We start from the raw sequence: 21,904 nt of genomic DNA, 5'->3' as shown, positions 1-21,904 counted from the left end.
CTCATACATTCCTCCTTCAGTGGGGACTGTCGGCTTCCTGTGGGAGCAGAGGTACGGAGTACAGTGATTTGCTCTTTTGTGGAATGGTCACTATCATGATAGTTGGATGTCAGCCCTGGCATCCACGCAGAGCAGAGCCACAAGAGGAGCAGATCAAGCACAGGACAGAGAAGTGCTCAGTTCCTAGACCTGATTCTGACCTTCTCTTCTTCAGCTTTGGCCACTTCTGCATCTGCCAGCTGCAGGGCATGCTGGTAGCTGACAAATGCACAGAGAAGTTAGTTGTTGCATGACTTCTCCATATCCAGACGCCTGATGAGGAGGAGGTCAATTAGGCAGACACATTCTTTACTCCGGCTATTAGCCTTGCACGTTTGTGGATGTGGGAAATGCCTGCCCGGGAAAGCAGACTGCTTGTAAATGGTGCATCTGAGTAAAGTGGACAGCTCAGACTCCAGCAAGAACTCAGCACCTCTGGGCTCCTCATGCGATTAGCATAATAAAATGAGATAAAATATTGACATTCAGTATGTGTGCAGCCTGCTAGTGGTAGGGAAAGGGAGATCTGCAATGCTAATTGAAATGTAATTGATGTAAAACTGTAATTCTTACAAAGAAGTGGGAAGACTGGCTCAATTGTAAAATAGATAAGATCAGAGGGATCCCAGGCATCAATCCCAGGCCTGTTCCGGGTGCCAAGAGCTAATAAGCCAGTGATTGTTTTAGTTCACACAGACACCACCCATATTTACTGTATTTTCTAGACCGGCTTGGCTGCTGCTGAATAAATCAATATGAGGGTCCCATTACTTCACTTTATGTCTCTCAGTAGTGTCTATAGCCTAACATGACTGGCTACTATGGATATGATAAGCAGGAAAGAGGTGGCCAGCTAATCACTCCAGATGTACAAACAGAAAAGCTGGAATTCTGAGGTCCCAGCATTCCTCTTGTGAATACCATGCCTGTTGTCTAACTGCTTTGTAGTGCCTTACCAGTGGAGCTGCAACAGAGGCTCGCCCCCCAGAGCGCTCAGTAGTCAGGCCAGGTGGGCCTTGTATTGACAATAAATTTAGTCAACACGTTAAATTTAGTTTCCAAACTATTGCAGTGGTTCAGCTGGGAGTGTGTGGACCTTGAGAACACTCATGGAGTTCAAGGCCATAGAGGAAGGGCTGATGAGGTTCTCAGGTGGACTTGCTGCCCTGGATCCTGGCCATACCTTTTCCTTTCCATTCTGGTCCCTAGTCATCTAGGTCCTTTGGGCTCCTCAGGAGTTACTTTCTGATCAGGCATCAGGAAGAAAATCACGGGATGAAAGGAGAAGCCAGAACTTGGTGTGTGCGTGGGGTTGCTCTACCCCCAGTAGAGGTCTGGGAATCTCTGTGGCCCCAGCTACCTTTGACATCTGGCAGACTCACCTTCCTACACTCCTACCTGCTCTGAGAACAGTGGTGAGGCTTTGACATTCTATCACTTTCTAGTTCTACTGTCACCTAAGTAGCCACCACCCAGAATCCCCATTTTTGGAGAAGGAAGAACTGGAGATTGGACCCAGAGCCTTGTGCATGAAGCTGGTGTCTTACTGCCACATTCCTGGGTGGCTGGGATAAGAAGGGCCTCTACAGGCTCATAGACTTGAATACTTGGGCATGAAGGAATGGCATTACTTGAGAGGGATAAGGAGATACAGCCTTGTGCGAGGAAGTGTGTCACTGAGAGTGGACTTTGAGGTTTCAAATGCTCAAATCAAGCCCAGTATGTCTCTCTTCTTCCTGCTGCTTGAGGATCCAGATGTAGAATCCTCAACTTCTCCAGTACCATGTATGCTCCCCTCCATAGTGACAATGGACTGAACCTCTGAACTGTAGGGCAGCCTAAGTTAAGTGCTGTCCTTTAGAAAAGTTGTGGTCATGGTGTCTCTCCACAGCAATAGAACAGTGACTGCAACACCCCCACCCCACCTCACTTTTTAATTCCTTCACATGTTTCCTTTGTCCTGTTTACATATTCTGATGATGAGTCCCCCAGATCAGAGACTGAGATTAGTGCCACAGATAACTTTTGACTCTTTTTGTGGGTGTGAGAAGCAAGATCCTTTTTCTGTAATAACTACTTATGGAAAGAGACTGAATCCTGAAAGTGAGACAGTTTCCTTTTCATTTTAAGCAGAAGGCAAAATGAGCCACATGTTTTCATGGAAACAGTGGCTTTTATGATCCCGATCACAAGTCCCTGCCCTCTCTATTGCCTCATTGGCTGGGTACTTTAAGGAAGTACAATATTTCTGTCCAAATCTCCTAGAACTAGAGGTACAGATAGCTATGAATTGTTATGTGGGTGCTGGAAATTGAACCTGGGTCCTCTGGAAGGGTAGCCAGTGCTGAGCAATCTCCCAAGCCCCGAACTCCTGACTTTTTTTTTTTTTTTTTTTTTTTTGGTTCTTTTTTTTTCCGGAGCTGGGGACTGAACCCAGGGCCTTGCGCTTCCTAGGCAAGCACTCTACCACTGAGCTAAATCCCCAACCCCGAACTCCTGACTTTTATCCATGGACTCCTTGATGACCACTAATATCCAGACTAAAATCTCACTAAAGAATACCAAGGAGTCCTGCGCATTGGCATGCCGAGGTTTCGATCAAGTTTTCCCCAATATACCACTACTCTGTGGGTTCCAGGGTTGTAAATGACTTAATTCCAGAGCATATTTTCTTCAAGTCCTTTAGTAGTTGAGGCTGAATATGTTCAAGGCCCTGCTGGGCTGAGGAACAGAAAACCTCTTCTTCCCAGCCAGCTTTCCCAAGTCAAAAGCCAGACCAGGCCCTAGTTCCCAAAGCCCTTCTTCAGCCATGTCCTCCCGCACACAGTGCCAATGCATGCAGGTTGGGCTCTCACAGCTGAACTCCACTTTCAATATTTTAAGGAAATTATAGAATAATATATTTCCTCTTAGGAGACAGTTTCCTGGCCGCAAACAAACCGTTAGTGAGGGTTGGTGTAGGCCAGCCCCTTCACTGAGGCAGACATGTGTTTGTGTCTTTGACTCTGTTCTAGTCCTTAATTGGGCCACACAGTCACTATCCCCAGGCAGCCAGCATAGAGCAGCCAGCCAGCCTGTACCTCTCTGGAAGGACCCCTTCACCCCAATCCCAGGAACGAGGAATGGAAACATTCCTGAATTAGAACCTCAAGTCAGGGTGCTAAGGAATGTGGCTCAGTTGAAAAACTTTGTGTGTAGCATGCACACTGCTCTGGGTCCCTCCCAGGCACTACATAAACCAGGAATAGTGGTATACACCTGTGCTGGGAAGATGAAGGCTGGAGGCTCAAAAGTTCAAGGCCACTCTATAATACAAAGTGAGTTTACGGACAGCATGGACTATATAAGACCTCATTTCAAAAAAAGAAAAGTCTGTTCTAGCAAATTGCTGAGGGAGGAGCGAAGACTCAGTTATAACAATTGTTCAATAAACTTTTCTTATTTTACACCGTAATTAAAGGTAAGGGTCACATTTATTCCTGTGACTTGTGTCTATGGATCTGATGTTGGCTATATTAGGTCAAGGAGCCAGCCTTCCATGGTGATTTAGGATATACGTTTATGATGTATTATTAGCTTCCTAGGAATTCGGTAAAGAAGCTTGCAATTGGTCAGCTTAAACAGCTGCAATGTATGGTCTTGGTTCTAGAGACTAGAGTCAAGGTCAGGGTGTCATCAGCACTAGTTCCTGTGAGGGCTGTAAGCAAGGTTTAGTCTCAGCCCCTCTTGGTGTCTCCCGGTTGCTGGCAATTCTTGGTGGTCCTTGTCTTGTAGATACATCACTCAATCTCTACTGGCCTATTCCCATGGCATCCTTGTGCTTGTCTGTGTGTTCAATTCCTTTTTGTAAGGTCACCTTTACATTGGATTTGGGTGCATCCAAATGGCTTCATCTTAATTTGATTACCCCTTCAAAAATCTTATTTTTAAATGCACAGATCATTAGGACTCCAGCTTGTGATATGAAAGATATAAAATGAAAATTTCTGGTTTCTTTCGAGACTCAGTTGTGTCATGTGATTTTTTTCTGGAAACTGTCTTATGAGAGGATGTTTTGCTGAGAACAGACATGGTGTTTTTCTGGAAGCTGTCTTGTGAAAGGGCATGTGATGCTGGAGCATGTTTTGAGAAGGCATGTGATGTTTAGAAGGAATATAAATATAACCTCACAAAGAGTGAGAGGACATTTGCATCAGTATGCCTTGCAGCTCTTTGCTGATCTTCGCTGATCCCATGTCATGACTTCATAGAAACATACCTCATGTTATTCTGGCCGCTTCTTGCCACTTCATCAGACTGGTGCCAATTCAGTGGAACCTCATGCTTTCTTCTGGGTCGAGCTACTTGGTGTTTGCAGATTGGACTGGACTGCTGTTACTGATTCATGTTTGGTATTTTTGACTGGACTGCTGATATCCTGACAACGAAGATTAGAATCACCCCCAAAGAACTACATCTAAACAGATCCACACCCCCCCCATTTTCCATTAACCTTGCTTTTCCACTACCTGTGTGGTAGGTAGGCTAAAAGGGAGGTTGAAGTGTTTAAGAACTGTTATTAGAGTAGGTTTGGAAAAAACCTAAGGCTATGGGGACATAACCTGGACTGCACATCATCTCTTATGAAATGGGAAGCTCCTCTGAGTAGAAACAATGTTCCCAGTTCTCTTGTCTCAGAGGCTTGGTAGAATTTTGTAAATAGTAGTGAGCCTATTTTATCAGACTCCTGGTCTTGCCTCTAACTCGGTGTCTGGAGACTGCCTACTGTGTGGACCGGTGGAGGCTGATGGACCTTCTCCAGCATGTGTTGGTACTGGCTGCTTTTCTCCTGGTCTTTGGAATTCCTTCCATCAAGACAGTGAGTGAGCTATAAACCAACAGAGCTTGTGCTGACAATATGTCAGGCAGAGCTGTTTATCATGGTGTCCAGTTGATTAATACATGTCAGCTGGGGTTGAGATGTATCACAGTGTTGCCCTGTGATAATAGAGGTGTCTATCCACACAGGGAAAGTAGCAACAAAGACTTAGCATCTCCTAGTTATCTGGGTAACTAGCTCTCCTGGAAGGGTGCAGAAATAGCTGATGAGGGCAAAGCCTGCATTCAGCAGGTGCATCAGATAGCCGGGAAAGTGCTCTGTTGGAGAACTGCATACATGGCTCAGTCTTGCCTTTAGCTGAGACAAGCATCTTTATCCAATCTGGCCTCGATACTCATGTAGTCCGGGAGGCTCTAAGCTCTGAGGCCTGGTAGCCCTCCGTGGTCTTACATCCTATATGCACAAGAGGATGAGAAGGGTCAGGTCAGCAACAGACACCTTGCCGTGAAGTTGTGCTTCCATGTAGAAAGTATCTTTTGTATTTTATTTTATTATTATTTGCTTTTTTTTTGTTTTTTCTCTGTTGGTTGGTTTTTGAAGACAGAGTTTCTCTGTGTAGCCTTGGCTGTGCTGGAACTCACTCTGTAGTCCAGGCTGGCCTCAAACTCCTAGAGATCTACCTACCTCTGTTTCCTGAGTGCTGGAATTAAAGACCTACACCACCATGCTTTATGTGTAGCCCAGGCTAGCCTGGAACTCGTGATCTTCCTGCTTCCACCCCCTTCAGCAAATCCTACTGGCATATACCACTGTAACCAGTGAGATATTTTTATTATTATATATTTTCTCCCATTTTTGAGACAGGGTCTTGTGTAACTTGGACTGGCCTCAAACTTGCTATGTAGAGAAACATGATGGAGCATACCTTTCATGCCAGTGCTTAAGAGGCAGAAGCAGGCAGATCTTTGTAAGTTTGGGGTTAGCCTGGTCTACAGGGTGAGTTCCAGGATAGTCAGGGGCTATGTAGAGAGGGACCCTGTCTCAAAAAGACATCAAAGTCAAAACATCAAACACCTCATTATGTAGCTGAGATTGGATTTGAATTACTGAACCTCCTGCCTTGTACTGGCTGGTTTTGTGTGTCAACTTGACACAGCTGGATTTATCAGAGAAAGGAGCCTCCCCCGAGGAAATGCCTCCATGAGACCCAGCTGTAAAGCATTTTCTCAACTAGTGATCAAGGGGGAAAGACCCAGCCCATTGTGGGTGGTGCCGTCCCTGGGCTGGTGGTCTTGGGTTCTATAGCAAGCTGAGCAAGCCAGGGGAAGCAGCCAGTAAGAAACATCCCTCCATGGCCTCTGCATCAGCTCCTGCTTCCTGCCCTGCTTGAATTCCAGTCCTGACTTCCTTTGGTGATGAAGTGTGTCTTAGGATTTTATTGCTGTGAACAAACACCATGACCAATGTCAGTTTTATAAAGGATAACATGTAATTGGGGCTGGCTTATAAGTTCAGAGGTTCAGGCCATTATCATCAAGGAGGGAGCATGGCAGCATCACACAATCTAGGCAGGCATGGTGCAGGAGGAGCTGAGTTCTACATCTTCACCTGAAGGAAGCCAGGAGCAGACTCAGCATCCTCAGGCAGCTAGGAGGAGGGTCTCCAAGCCTACCCCACAGTGACACACTTCCTCCAACAAGGCCACACCTTCTAATAGTGCCATTCCTTGGGCCAAGCATATGCAAACCATCATAAAGAGTAACAAGAAGTGTAAGCTAAATAAACCCTTTCCTCCCCATCTTGCTTCTTGGCCATGATGTTTTCTGCAGGAATAGAAACCCTAACTCTGGGGTTGGGGATTTGGCTCAGTGGTAGAGCGCTTACCTAGGAAGTGCAAGACCCTGGGTTAGGTCCCCAGCCCCGAAGAAAAAAAAAAAAAAGAAACCCTAACTCTATCATGCCTCTACCATGTCTTTCTCCAAGAGGTAGATTATAGGTGCAGTCCAATAGACCTGGTGTAGTGGTCTGGCAGAGAACTACATCCTGTATGCGTGGATATTTGGACAGTTGGTGGCACTGTTTGGGGAGGTTTAAGAGCTACAGCCTTGTTGGAGGAAGTACCTTCCTTGGGGCAAAGTTTGAGACCAACTTCCAACTATCTTCCAACTTTGCTCTCTCTGCTTCATGCTGGTAGTTGAGGATGTGACTTGTCTCTTTCTGTTTCGGCCACCATGCCTGACTGCTGTCATTACCTATGATGGACTCTGACACCTCTGGAACCATTAGCCCCGCCTCCAGCCCTCTCTTCCATAAGTTATGTTGATCGTGATATTTAATCACAGCAACAGATTGGTGACTATTATATTCACAATTATGAACAAAACCTTTGACAACGTTTTTGGCATTCAGTAATTCGAGTTTTTGCTTGTTTGGTTGGTTGGGGTTTTTTTTTTTTTTTTTTTTTATTAACTTGAGTATTTCTTATATACATTTCAAGTGTTATTCCCTTTCCCGGTTTCCGGACAAACATCACCCTCCCCCCTCCCCTTCCTTATGGGTGTTCCCCTCCCAAACCTCCCCCCATTGCCACCCTCCCCTCATAGTCTAGTTCACTGGGGGTTCAGTCTTAGCAGGACCCAGGGCTTCCCCTTCCACTGGTGCTCTTACTAGGATATTCATTGCTACCTTTGGGGTCAGAGTCCAGGGTCAGTCCATGTATAGTCTTTAGGTAGTGGCTTAGTCCCTGGAAGCTCTGGTTGCTTGGCATTGTTGTACTTTTGGGGTCTCGAGCACCTTCAAGCTCTTCCAGTTCTTTCTCTGATTCCTTCAACGGGGGACCTATTCTCAGTTCAGTGGTTTGCTGCTGGCATTCGCCTCTGTATTTGCTGTATTCTGGCTGTGTCTCTCAGGAGCGATCTACATCCGGCTCCTGTCGGTCTGCACTTCTTTGCTTCATCCATCTTGTCTAATTGGGTGGCTGTATATGTATGGGCCACATGTGGGGCAGGCTCTGAATGTGTTTTTTTTTTTTTTTTGAGTAAAGTGATTGAACTAACAAATAGTCTTGGATCATAAAAGAAAATTTGAGGGGACCTTGAGGCAGATGTGCCTGGGTGATATCTTGGTGATTTACCAGTCAGAAGCCAGGGGTAGGGCACAGGGACCCTGCTATGCTGTTCCAGCATGGCAGTGACTTTCTGAGGGAACTGGACAGTCAGTGTCCCAACATGCTCTGTTCTTATCATTTACTACCTGTCTGATACAACAGTGATAACTCTGTAGAGCCTAAATAAGTGTGTGACTTATGCCTCACAAACAGGAGAAGCCAACTCCTAAAGCCGACTGTGCATCTACAACAATATCTGAGCACACATTTATAAGGCTGCTTGTGGCAAGTATAGTATATAGTATATATTCATTTGAAAATTTGATAGATACCAAATTGCATTTTATAGCTACTCCTCCTTTCTGTCCATGTGAGGACATTGTTTCTTACTCAACTCAACTTGGATTAGATGACTATTGCTACTCTGGCAGGTACGAAATAGTATTTTAATTTGCTCTTAATTTGTATTTGTCTCCTGTGAAGATGGGGATCTTTTATTTTTGTTCTTCTCTCATATTTTACATCTCCACTGCAGTTCACCACCCTCCTTTCTCCCCAAATCTCTCCTCTCTACATTCCCTCTCACCCAGATCCACCACACATATACACGCATAGACATACACACATACCTCCCCTCAGACAAGAGCAGGCCTCCCAGGGACATCAACTGAACATGGCACAACAAGCTTCAGACCAGGTACATACCTCCCATTATTGTTGGAAGAGATAACCCAATAGGAGGAAAAGGGTCCCACAAGCAGGCAAAAGAGTCAAAGACAGCCCCACTCCTACTGTTAGGAGTCCCACAAGAACACCAAGCTACTCAGTCATAGCATAGAAGCAGAGAGCCTAGGTTAACTCCATACAGGCTTCCTGAACTCTGTGAGCCCCCATGAGTCCAGGTCAGTTGATTCTGTGAGCATGGTCCTGTGGTTTGTCCTGCCGGATGCCTCCAGTTTCTCTGATCCTTCTTCTCCCCTGTCCCCTACTTCAAAAGATTCCCAGAGCTTTGTCTACATGTTTGGCTATAGGACACTGCATCTGCTCCTTTCAGTTGTTAGATGAAGTCTCTCTGATGACGATTATGCTGGGCTCCAGTCCCAGCACCCTCTGTGCAGGCAGGGTGAACTGTAGGTCAAAGGTTTTGTGGCTGGGTTAGTGTCCCAATCCCTCCACATGAGGCCTTCTCTGGCTACAGAAGATGTCTAGTTCAGGCTCTGTGTTCCCCTTCCTAGGGTTATTCTTGTAGCTTCCATGGAGTTTCCTCTGTACTAGGTTTCTACCTCACCCCGACATGTTCCCCAATTCCATTCATTTCTCTCTCCTCCTCTCACCCTGCATAATTCAAGTTCAAATGGATCAAAGGCCTCAACAGAAAACCTGATATACTGAACCTGAAAGACAACTTCCTGAACAGAACACCAGTAGCTTAGGCACTAAGATCAACCATTAATACATGGGACCTCATGAAACTGAAAAGCTTCTGTAAGGCAAAGGACACTATCAATAGGACAAAACAGCAGTCCACATAATGGGAAAGGGTTGTTACCAACTCCACATCTGACAGAAAGCTAATATCAAAAATATACAAACAATCAAGAAACTAGATATCAACAAACCAAATAATTCAATTTAAAAATTGGGTAAGATCTAAACAAAGAGGAATTCTCAACAGAGGAATCTCAAATGGTTGGGAAATATTTAAAGAAATGCTCAATATTCTTAGCCATCAGGAAAATGCAAATCAAAATGACTTTGATATTAAATCTTATACCTGTCAGAATGGCTAAGATTAAAAACAGAAGTGACAGTTCATGCTGGTGAGGATGGAGCAAGAAGGCCACTCCTCTACTGCTGGGGGAGCATAAACCTGTACAGTCTCTTTAGAAATCAGTATGGTGGGTTCTCAGAAAATTGAGAACTGATCTGTCTCAAGACTCAGTTATACCATTCTTGAGCATATACCCAAAGAATGGTCTATCCCACCACAAGGACACTTGCTCAATTATGTTCATATCAACTTTATTTGTAATAGTCCAAAACTGGAAACAACCTATGTGTCCCTCCACCAAAGAATGGATAAAAAAGTGTGGTACTCTGTTTATACAATGGGGTATTACTCAGCTGTTAAAAATAATGACATGAAATTTGCAGGCAAATGGATGCAACTAGAAAAAAAATCATTCTGAGTGAGGTAACCCAGACCCAGAAATATAATCATGGCGTGTGTCACTTATAAGTGACATTAGCCATAAAGTAAAAGATAATCATGCTATAGTCCACAGACCCAAAGAAGCTAAGTAACAAGGAGGGCTTAACAGAACATGCAAGGATCTCCTTAGGAAAGGAAAATGAACTGCATTTCCCAGGACGACTGGAGAGAAACTGAGGGTGAGAACAAGAGGGTTCTTTTCTTACATACAAACCATTTGAAGCCGGGCATGCTGACACACACACATGGAAACCTAATCACAGTACTTGGGTGGCAGAGGCAAGAGTCAAGTTAGAGGCCAGTCTACATTGAAAGTTCCAGGCTGGCCAGGGCCATATAGCAACACTCTGCCTAAAAAGAAAGCAAAACAGAAGCAAACCTCATTGGTGTTTTTTTTCCTCAGACTCATCTATTTATGTCCTTGGCTCAAGTTTTCTCTTGGATTCTTGGGTATTTCCTATTGATTTTTAGGAGCTCTTTGCAAATTGGGATTAGCTTTCAGCATTCTGTATATGTTGAGCATATCCATTTTCAATTTGTTACTGGTTTGTTGGCTTGGTTTGAGCATTTTCTTTGCAAAGTGTTATGCTTTTATGTAATCAAAATGAATCATTTTTTTTCTTTTGTCACTCCTGGACTTTTCTCTGTGGTAAGAATTCTTTTGTCACTGTGGGACTGTTAAACATTCACAGTTTGCTTGGCTCATCCACTCATAGTGCCACTCGTAGCTGAAAAATCAGTCAGCTCCCCGAGGGCTCTGCCCTCACCCTCAGCCCAGGTCACTCATACTGACATACACTGGGCAATATCTGTCAAGCTGCTTTAAAGAGAATGAGGCCACTAAAAAGGCCAGGGGCCATGGACAGAGTCTCACCACTGCACTGTAGGATGACACTTCAGAAGACATTGTAATTATCTGCTGGGAGACAATGGAGAGAACATTCAGAAAGAACCCAGAGTAACAGTTAAAAACCAGGAGAAATTTCCTCTGTGTGTGTGTGTGTGTGTCTGTGTGTGTCTGTGTGTCTCTCTGTGTGTGTATGTGTGTCTGTGTGTGTGTGTCTGTGTGTCTCTCTATGTGTGTGTATGTGTGTCTGTGTGTGTGTGTATGTGTGTGTGTGAGTGTGCATTTCTATGAATGTAGAACATATTTTATTTAAAAGTGCTTATCACACAAGTTGAAAGACCTGAGTTGGGTCCCCTGAACCCATGTAAAAGCCAAGTGTGAGCTGTATGCTTGTAATCTAAGACTGACAGGAAGATCCCTAGCTCGCTGGCCAGCTAGTCTAGACAGTCAACAAGTTCCAGGTTCAGTAAGAGACCTTGTCTCCAAACATATAGTGTGGAGGATTGAGAAAGAAACTCAGTGTCAACCTCTGCTTTCTACATGAGTGTGTACTCTCACACATGTATTACACACACAAAGTGAACAGGCAGGGTGTTGGAGAGCAGGAATGGTTACAGCACTTGGGAGACTGAGGCAGGAAGGAAGATCACAAACTTCAGGTCAGGCTGCGGTATAGAGCAGTGTACTGTCTCAACACAAAGGAAACCACCAGAGAGGAAATCGGAACTATGAGCAAATTACTAAGTAGTTTTGTGATCTGTAACAAACCAATATCTTCCGTGACAGATAGACCAAGACAGACAGACAGAGAGCTCCACTTGTATGGTACATGTTAGAATGTGAATACAGTAGCTCAACACACGGTAGTGAATCGTATACATCTTTAGTGAAATGAAAATATCCCTTCCTCATCCATTCTACTCTTAACAACCTATGGTATTAGTTCTACCAGTGAAGTTATAAGTAATATGAGGTGATATAAATACATAATAAGGCAAGGCAGAAGGATTGCTGTGAGTTTGAGGTTATCCTGGTCTAGTCAGTAAGTTTACGACCAGCCAGATTTCCTAGTGAGATCCTTCCTCAAATGTAAGATAAACTACATAACATATTATATGTATTACATATACCTTATGCTATAGTGAACCTATTTAAGCAATATGTCCTGGCAATATGCTTCCTCCCACAGAATGCTGCATAAGCTCATGCCTACAGGTGTCCCTCCCACTTCTCGTCATTCCTTCTTCTTGCCTCCCCAGGGAGGAGAGCTTAAGTGAGTTGGTTTTCTTTTCACATCCCTCCTGTTTGTCTTCTTGTTTTCCTTAGCTGTCATTTGAACACACTCAGATTTTATGTTTACACTCTATTTTGCCATATAACCAGGTCTCCCCACCTTGTCTACAGGACACTTCTAAGTTGAAGCATCAGTCCACAGTGTCCGGGTCCACAGGACAACGCAAGTCGGAACCTGTAAGCGAAGGGTCTGAAGGTACCTGGAAGAGAATGGGGGACAAGAGACACGAAGAAGGACGCCAAGACAAGAGTCTGATCAAGGCGACAATTTTATTCTTCCCAAGGCTGAATTTATATCATAACATGGGTAACAGAGGGAGGGGGGAAGTAAGAAACATTTACGCAGGTCAAGGACACAATATTCGTGTGGTCAGGGAGTAGGCTGATGTTGACATATTGTCAGAAAAGTCACAGGTTTGTCATCTCTATTAGTCAGCAGGATGTTGGTTTTTCAGAAAGGTCACAGGTCATCACATTGGGTATCTTTATCATATGATTATTATTCTTGACCACCAAATTTGTATTAGTCTTCTGCAGCTGGCTGGGGATTTTCCATGAACCCAGTCATACTTAATTCTAACATCAACAGTGGAGGGCTTCAAGGGCATCACTCCCAACAGGAACCACCCCATACTTACCATGCTAGCCACTGTCAGGAAGCAGTTGGGGATCTGGATCAAGCCCCTTGCACAGTGGCATGGGGATGTGAAAGGTACAGCCATGTTGAGGATTGGCTTACCAAAAAGTTACACTTACCATGTGTCCTAGGGATCCCACTCCTGAGTACACACTTGTGAGCCATGAGACACAAACCCACATGAACTCATGCACTAATGTGCATAAACACTATGCACGTGGGAGTAGCTCAACTGCCCAACAACTGAAAGGCCTTTTTAAGTAACATTCTCAGGTGTTGTGTGATCCGTGCATGCAGTGGGAAAGGTCAATGTACTTCACCAGGGACCTTGAAAGTATTACACTAAACAGAAGACACCGGTCTCAAAGACAATGTAGTGTATGATTCCAGATATGTGAAATGCCACCCCCCAAAAAAGCAAATTTTGAAACAGAACATAGACTCTGGTTGCATGGGGTTGGGTAGGGATGAGTGGTTTGGCAGAATGGGTAGTGGAGGTGAACTTTCTTTGAGGTAAAAGTATTCAAAGCTAGTTGCATTAAGTGTGAATATACTGATAGCCACTGAACACCATGCTTTACACCGTGGGTTGTGTGGTTTGTGAAGTACACGCTAAGAAAACTCTTTTTAAAGATTTATTTTTAAGTGTGTGTGTGTGTGTGTGTGTGTGTGTGTGTGTATGTGTGTAAAATGCTACACGTGTGCAGTGCTCAAAGAGGCCAGAGGGGGGTGTTAGATGCCCATGGGCCAGAGTTACACCAGTGGGTCCAACCCAGGTGCTGGTAACCTAATCCAGGTCCTCTGAAAGGTCAGGAAGCACTCTTTTTTTTTTTTTTTTTTTTGGTTCTTTTTTTTTTTTCTTTTTTTTCGGAGCTGGGGACCGAACCCAGGGCCTTGCGCTTCCTAGGTAAGCGCTCTACCACTGAGCTAAATCCCCAGCCCGTCAGGAAGCACTCTTAACTGCAAAACCATCTCTAATCCCTAAGACAGCATTGTGGATGTCTAAATAGCATTCCCCTTGGAGTCGAACAGTACACTTGAAGTTCACAGTGCCTGTAACTCCAGTTCCAGGGGATCAAATGCCATATCTGGTCTCTGTGGTTTCTAGTACTTACATGGTGCACATAGTCTCATGCAAGCAATACACATAATTAATCTCATACTGTTATAAATAAGTTTGCTGTCTTACATTAGAACACATTTTATAGCTTTCATTGACCAATGAGGTTCACAGGCCATTGGGTGAACACTCCTGGACCCATCTACCTATGGAAGGCCTTTCTCTTGCATGTTTCTTACCCTATTTTCCTTTTCCATTTTGCTGAAATACCTCCTTGAGTAATGTTCTCAGGTGTTATATAGCACCATCCCCCACTTTGAGGTAAGATCTTACTAATATCCAACGCTGGCCTCAAACATGCTATGTAGCTCAGGCTGGCCTTGAACTCAAGAACCTCCTGTCTCAGCTGAGCTGTGCTAGCTTAAGTATCCATTGTTTCAAACCCTCGCCTGTGGTTAATTGCTCATATTTTGAAGAATTCTAAACTAAAAACAGTTTCTCAGTTTTGAAAGCTTTAATTCATTTGCATGATTGTGTATTATTTCTAGTAAGAAGTTTGGTAGGACTGGAGAGTGCTCAGTGGTTGAGGGTATTTACTGCTCTTGCAAAGAACACAGGTTTGCTTCCAAGTACTCACATGGTAGTTCACAATGGTCTGTACTTCAGTTCAAGATGATCTGACACCTTCCTCTGGACTCTCAGATTCCTGGATGCGTGTGCTGTACCCAAACTCTCACTGGCACACATACACATACATTAAAAATAAATACATATTTTTTTTTACAAAAGAGATGTAAGAAGTCTCATTACTCTGTAGGAAAATTACTAAGGAGACAGACACTCTTGGAATTTTCGCTAATTGGAGAATTCTGACACTTCACCAGAAAGCCTTGAGCTGTATTCCTTATTCTTTCTGGTGCACTTACGAACCAGAAGAATACCTTTCTCCATGCTGAGGAGAATGTTTTGTACAGTTTCTCTGATGCCTTGTCCCTGTGTGCAGAACTCCTGTTAGGTAGCCAGAGGCCTCTCAGAAGACAGTTATGAAAAGCATCTGATTTTTGCTCAGTCCTCTGTGGTGCCAGCTTCTCCACTGTCTCTCTCTCTCTCTCTCTCTCTCTCTCTCTCTCTCTCTCTCTCTCTCTCTCTCTCTCTCTCTCTCTCTTTTTCCCCTGGAACCAAACATGCCTGAGGAGGGCTGATCTCTGTCTCTGTGTATTACCAGAGGAGGACTGTGGGGATTTTAGGAAGCAGGAGTAATATCGGGACTTTGGGTCAGTTGGGAGACTCCTGAGCCAGGATCCACAGGACTGGCTGGTCTGGAAACACAGCTCTTTCCATCTCCGTAGAGTTCCTTCATACTCTTCCATTTAGATCCATTTCTATAGTTCCAAAGACCAGCAACTCCTATGGGCTTCTGCACATCACAGAATTTCTTGCTACAGGGACACTGGAGAGGTACACACTCTCTCTAGGGAACAAGAATGTATGTGAATATCTTCACATCAAACATAAAGAAGTGAGCCTGCAGTTGATTCAGATAACTGACTACTCTTGGGATTGTACTCCAAATATCCAGCAATCTACAGGGGATACTGGCACTGAATCTGTGCACCTGGTTCTGTGCTGGGTTCTTTTTGAGTATTGATTGCTCTTAGGGGTGGGTGCAGCTCTAGTTAACCTCAATTTTTCAGAGCAGAGCCCTACTCATGTAAAAGCAAAGATTGAAGACAGCTGGTAACACAGACAACTTAAACCCAGCCACCCATCAGGACAGACTGGTTAGATCCAGCTATCCTGCCACAGAGCCTTTCTCCCAGTCCTCTGATATGAGCAGTTCGCAATATTTGCCTCACATGTCCCCTGTGAAAGATCCTGTGTTTGTCCTAAAGGGACAGATGGATGGAACTGAACACACTGGAGTGGTAATCACTAGCAGGGAACTTCAGACAAGCTTCACAAGTGCTAAACAGGCTGCCCTTCGTGAAAGGAATGGCAACATCAGTAAACGTCTCCTGGCTATGAGAGACCAGAGTGGAACAAAACAGAGTGGAACATGACAGAGGTCCAAACAAGGTCAACGCCATGGTCAGCTAGCTGAATGCACCAGCTGTGGGGTAGAGCAGAGCCAAGCAAGACAGCCCAGAGCTTTACTGTATGTACTTCATGCCACATTGCGCTGAAAATGGACATCCCTTAAAGAAATCCAGACACTGTCATGAGAGACTCTAGATACACCAAGTCCTTGGGATGCTGGGATTTGTTTATTAATGGACAGTTTTCTTTACATTTTTAAAGACGTGCGCGCGCGCGCGCGCGCGTGTGTGTGTGTGTGTGTGTGTGTGTGTGTGTGTGTGTATCATGATGTGTGTGTGCAGGTGGAGGTTAGAGAACAACTTTGTAAAGTCAGTTCTCTCCTTCCATGTTTTTGTGGGTTTTGAACCCAGGTTGTCGGTGTTGCACAGCAAGTGTCTAACCACTGAGGCATCTCACCAGCTTCTTGTTTGCTGTTTTTGAGGCAGATTTTTTATGTTAATCTGGTTAATCTGGTACTCACTATGGAGACCAGACTGACCGTAAACTCTCAGGGAATTATTCTGCCATAGTCTCCTGAGTGCTGGAATTAAAGGCTTGCTCCATTACATCCAGCTCTGCGTACAGTTTTCTAAGGAAGGAGAGACCCCAGTATTGGGTCCTGCCCTCTGGAATTCAGTGGCCACTTGTTTCTGGAAAGGTTTTATAACTGGGCACGGTTGGATCAGTCTGAAGCCTTTAGATTGAGCATGTTACTCTGGTCCTCACTTCTGCCAGTGACTTTCACAGTTTCTTTCCCTTCACTAAGCTCTAAAGCCCCTCTGCATCTTGTGGAGCCTTTCAGGCTGGAGGCTAGTCCTGTCCTGACAAAGCCCACACAGACAGTGCTGGTCCTATGTGCATAAAGCAAAGTGCCTGTCTCTATGTTCAAGCTTTCTGCCTTCTGAGAAAGACCTTCCCTGAAGGTAAATTTGGCTTAGGGAGACATTATGGCCAAGTGTTGTGACAATACACCAAATCATTCTTAATTGAGTTAGGAATCCTAAAACCAATACCACAGGGTCTATGGGTATAGCTCAATTGGTAGAGTCTTAATATCACAAAGACTGTTTCTATGCCCTGAGTAACCCTATGACTGTCTCCAGTAGTGATAGGGGTGGTCTGCTTGTAGTTCTGCTGTGACAACAGCTAGTGAGTTCAGGGAAGCTAGTCAGGGTGCACAGCCCACCAGTTGGTGGTACTGAGCCTCCAAGAGAAAGCTCAAGCCTGAAACAACTTCATGATGGCTCTGGGTATGAATGTGTGACTGGTCATCTTCATGGCAAACATGAAGCTGTTGGTCCAAGGTTGTTTACCCCAGGGACAACAATAACCAATAACTTTTTTTTGCACAATGGCCCTGCTCCAGGGCAATCTTGGACCCAAGTCTTCTACCAGGACAATCAACTCTAAGTTGTTTGAGAAGGCTGTGTACATTAAAACAGCCATAAATCATGCTAATGAATCCCACAGTGAGGAGAGAAGTCCATTACACATTGAATACACAGGTCTCAGTGCTCCCACCTTTGAAGGCATAAAACATCAGTGTTAACAAACTGCCCTGTGAATGGGAAAAAAAAAATCTCACAATTGGGGATGGAGTAGGGAAAGCCCCCCAACCCCCCAGTATATGAGCATTTTAGCGATGCAAACTTTCTTGGGACTTGCATTTCAACAAGGGGGCTGGTATAAGTGCATTGCTTGACTCTTGGAAGGGTTTCAGCATAATTTGCTGGGTCCCATCAAGCAAGGTGAAGTGTCTCCACAGAGATGAAGAAAGGAGATGTGGCTATTTGTGTGCTCACATGAATTCATTGCATCTGAAAATGGTTTAGACTTTCCAGACTAAATAGATTCCCCCTACACACACCCCTGAAGATGAGCAGTAATGTTGAGAACACCCTGAGCTTTCCCAGATGTGCCCAAAACAAAAGTGTGGACTGAGTTTCGACTGCCAGGCAACCCAAGGTCAGTAAAGCTGCATTTGGAAATGAAAGTGCCTGGTGTGAGCCATCATCCTCATTTGATTTCCATTTGCAAATGAACAGGAATGCTTTCTTTCACTTGCCCTTGATGTTTAACTGTTGGCAATCAGTGTCCTACACACAAATGAGCTTGTCCCAGTTTCCAACTTCAAACACTGGACACTTCAGAACATCACCTCCCAGGTTTCTGGGTCAAGATCCAGTAATGCTTCGTGTCTTGACAAGGCAGAGTGTGCAGTCAGCACTGATTTTTACCTAAAGGCTCTTGTGCAGTTTCAGTCCTGTTTGGGGTTCTTGAAGTAGGTGGTCACTCTGGACTTTGCCTCTGTGACATCCATAAATGACATTGCTAGCTGGCTGTAGGATGCTCACATGTGGGCAAAGATGTGGGAGTGGGGAGTGATTTAAGATCAAAATACCTGAAAATGGGGTTGGAGTTTGGGAAGATAGTTGGGTTGCTAAAGTGTTCAGCTTGCAAGCACAAGGACATGAGTTCAATCCCCAGAACCCAGTCTGGTTTGGGGTGTTGTTGTTTGCTTGCACTAAAGCCTGGCGTGGCTTCATGGAACACATTACCCTAGGGACAGGAAGACAGATAGGCAGATGGCTCAATGGCCAGGCAACTCCTTATCTTCCCCCACCTGAGTTTGTTGTATGGCTTCCACATGTCACACACATAAATGCACATGTGCACCCTTGCAAACATGCATAGGTCACAATGGTCTGAGGGATCTGTGAAGGAGCAGAATCCTCAGCACAGAGAGTTTCCTTAAACGTTAGGTATCACCATTTACCTGCTTTTCTTCCTCAGTTATCTGATTTGAACAAGCAGCCTCACACTGGTTCATGTCACCAGAGCTGAGATCTGCTCCCACAGCCAGATCCTTGCTACCTTGAGCTGCCTTTTGATAGCTTCTACTTTCTAGAGCTCCTGTTATCAGTAGTTTCGGCACTGTGCTGTGAGGAAGTTCAGGCAACCTGACTGACAGGCCTATGAGGTGAGGATAACAGGCCTTGCTTAACTGCTAGGAGCTGTACCCAGTCAACAGCCCCGCAAAGAGCTGCTGTAGAAGCTGATCTTGCAGACCCAAGCAAACCATTACCACACAGTGTGAAGAAGAAGGGAGCACACCTTTGGTTTTGTATAAGTATACTTTGAAGGGACCTGTTACATAGCACTAGCATTATGTGCATGATGGCACCTTCAGTTTCAGCCACCCTCTGTGTGACCAGGTGACAAACTGGGCTTTGGGTGTGGAGCTCCTGGATATAAAAGATACCCAGACACCTCCACTTCCTTCCCAAGTGCTGGTGAAGGGTGACATAGTTCGTGGCTGCTTGCGTTCTGAGAGCTCCTCTTTCCACTTCTCCTGTATGTGTGTCCCTGAGAAAGAAAATGCTTTTAATCAGTTTCTCCAAAGGAAGTCTCCAGTCCCTTGTGGGCAGGCTCTGAAATGGAGAAGGGATACAGCTGCCCACTGATGTGCACATTTCCAGACTGTGCTACATGAAGTACAGATGCACACAGACCATCCTCTGCTTATTAGGAATGGTCACCTATGAGAATAGCTGTAGAATAGCGGCAATATGGCAAAAGATGAGGAGACTATGGGTAAATAAAATCATGTACAGGCCGTTGGGGGAAGCAAGTGATTAGAGCGGGGCTGGAGTATGCTTGGTGGTTCCTCTAGAAATTTCTTGTTTTGTTGTTTTTAATTCTTGTTGTTTGTTTGGTTTTGTTGATTTTGCTTTTGTTTTGTTTTTCTTTGTTGTGCTTTGTTCTTGGTAAATAGCCCAGGCTAACTTCTAACTCACAATTTTCCTTCCTTTGTCTCCTAAGTGTTTGTCAGTTCCCTTTACAATTTAAAAAATTAGGACTGGCAAGATGGCTCAGTGGCTAGATATGCTTTCTGCCTGATGTTTGATGGGGTGGGAGTAAGGTAAGGAGACTTACACGGTAGAAGGAGAAAACCAACCCCAGCAGGCCAGTCCTTTAGTTTCCATATGCACACCATGGGCACAGCAGGCGCCAGTTAGCTGTGAATTAATAGGGTTGCTCGGAGAAATGTGAAGAGCTGCTGTGAAGTATTGAGGTGACACATTCGTTATGTTTTTTTGAAATATATATATATATATATATGTATATATATATATATATATATATATATATATATATATATATAGAGAGAGAGAGAGAGAGAGAGAGAGTAGCTGTCTTCAGACACACCAGAAGGGGGGTATCAGATCCCATTATAGATGGTTGTGAGCCACCATGTGGTTGCTGGGAATTGAACTCAGGACCTCTGGAAGAGCAGTCAGTGTTTTTAACCGCTGAGCCATCTCTCCAGCACCTTCTCTGTATTCATCGGTGGGCCAATGTGGGGATCTGGCTGATGGGTCACAGAAAGCCAGGGGATTATCCAGCCCCCACTGTGACTGCTTCATTCCCAGGGACTGAGGGAGTGGAAAGCCCAGCTTCAAGCATCAAGAAAGCATTAAGTGGGAGCCAAGGGCTGGAGCTGTCCTCAGCAGCCTGCAGCCTGTTCACACCCCTCTTCCATCTATTAACAATGAGCTGTGACCCTTAAATTGCCAGGTAATTAGCTTGGGGCCAGGGAAAGGGTTTGCTGAGTCAGGTGCAGCTGAAGAGACCTAAGCGCTTCACTAAGAGACTTGCACTTCAAGGTCCCACGCTGAGATAATGCAACCGGTGGTAACAGGGGGGCTTTTACAGTTTTGAATATTACTTTTATGTTTCAGATTTGAGTTCTGAACAGCTTAGGTTGTCTATACCTCGCTGGGCTTGGTTGTCCGCGAAGAAAGCCCCTTTTTGCCTCCCTCGTACCCCTTTAGACAAGATTTACTGAAGTCGAGTGAACCTTGGTTCAACCTTGTTCTCAGGTTCTAAGTGGTCGTTTCACTTAGACATTTAACTAAAAGCCCTTTCCACACAACCAACTCCCACAGGCCTGCTGCCAGCAATTAATGAAAGATGATAAAATAATAAAAGCAGTAATGCATTAACTGTATTATTCTTGCCCATTTGGGCAGTCCTTTCATTATCTCCTCCTCGTGGACAGGCTCCAGCTGCATTTGAAGAGCTACTTGCTGCTCAGCTTCTTAGAACGAGCTGTTGGCCAGCTACCCTAGGGAGCTTGAGCAGCCTCAGTAGGGAAGGGGCAGCAGCCGCCACCTCCACCCCATGCCTGCCTTAGAGACTGGGCTGAGAATTCACAATGACAGTTTTCACTTTAGGACTCCCAGCTCTGAGATAAATTGGTTTGCTAATTAAGAGAACTGATGCACAGTCTCCATTTGCAATTTACTTGAACATTTTGATCTAGAAACTGAATGTCCCTGTAGAGAATCACCCTTGCTCCTGGGTGTGGACGGCCAAGGTACTTGCTGCCGGGGATTACAAAGCTCATAGCATGTTGCTCCCCCTTTTTACTAGATTCTCACATCATATATCGATCTGAAGGCCTAGGCCTTGTGTATTAAGTGGAAAATGGCCAAATGAACATTGGTGCACTCTAAGCTCACCTATAGAGATGGTAGCCACTATGTAGGAAATGACACCACTCTGACCAGTGGGAAAAGTTCAAGGAGCCTGTCTAATGGGATGAGCATGATGTCTGGGGAAGGTCAGACTGTTGTGTAACTCAGTTCAGAGCAACGAATGCCCATGGCACACGATGATTTCTGGGAGGTTCAGATTCCATGAGACATTGCTAGTTGATCACTGTCAGAATATGGGCATGAAGTCCAGAAAGTTCTGCTAGCCTGACACTGGAAATAGCCTTTCCATTAGGAAGTGACAGAGATGGGAAGGG

Source organism: Rattus norvegicus, chromosome 4 (genome assembly GCF_036323735.1).
Source record: "Rattus norvegicus strain BN/NHsdMcwi chromosome 4, GRCr8, whole genome shotgun sequence".
Classification (NCBI taxonomy): Eukaryota; Metazoa; Chordata; class Mammalia; order Rodentia; family Muridae; genus Rattus; species Rattus norvegicus.
This window is presented reverse-complemented; position numbering follows the sequence as displayed.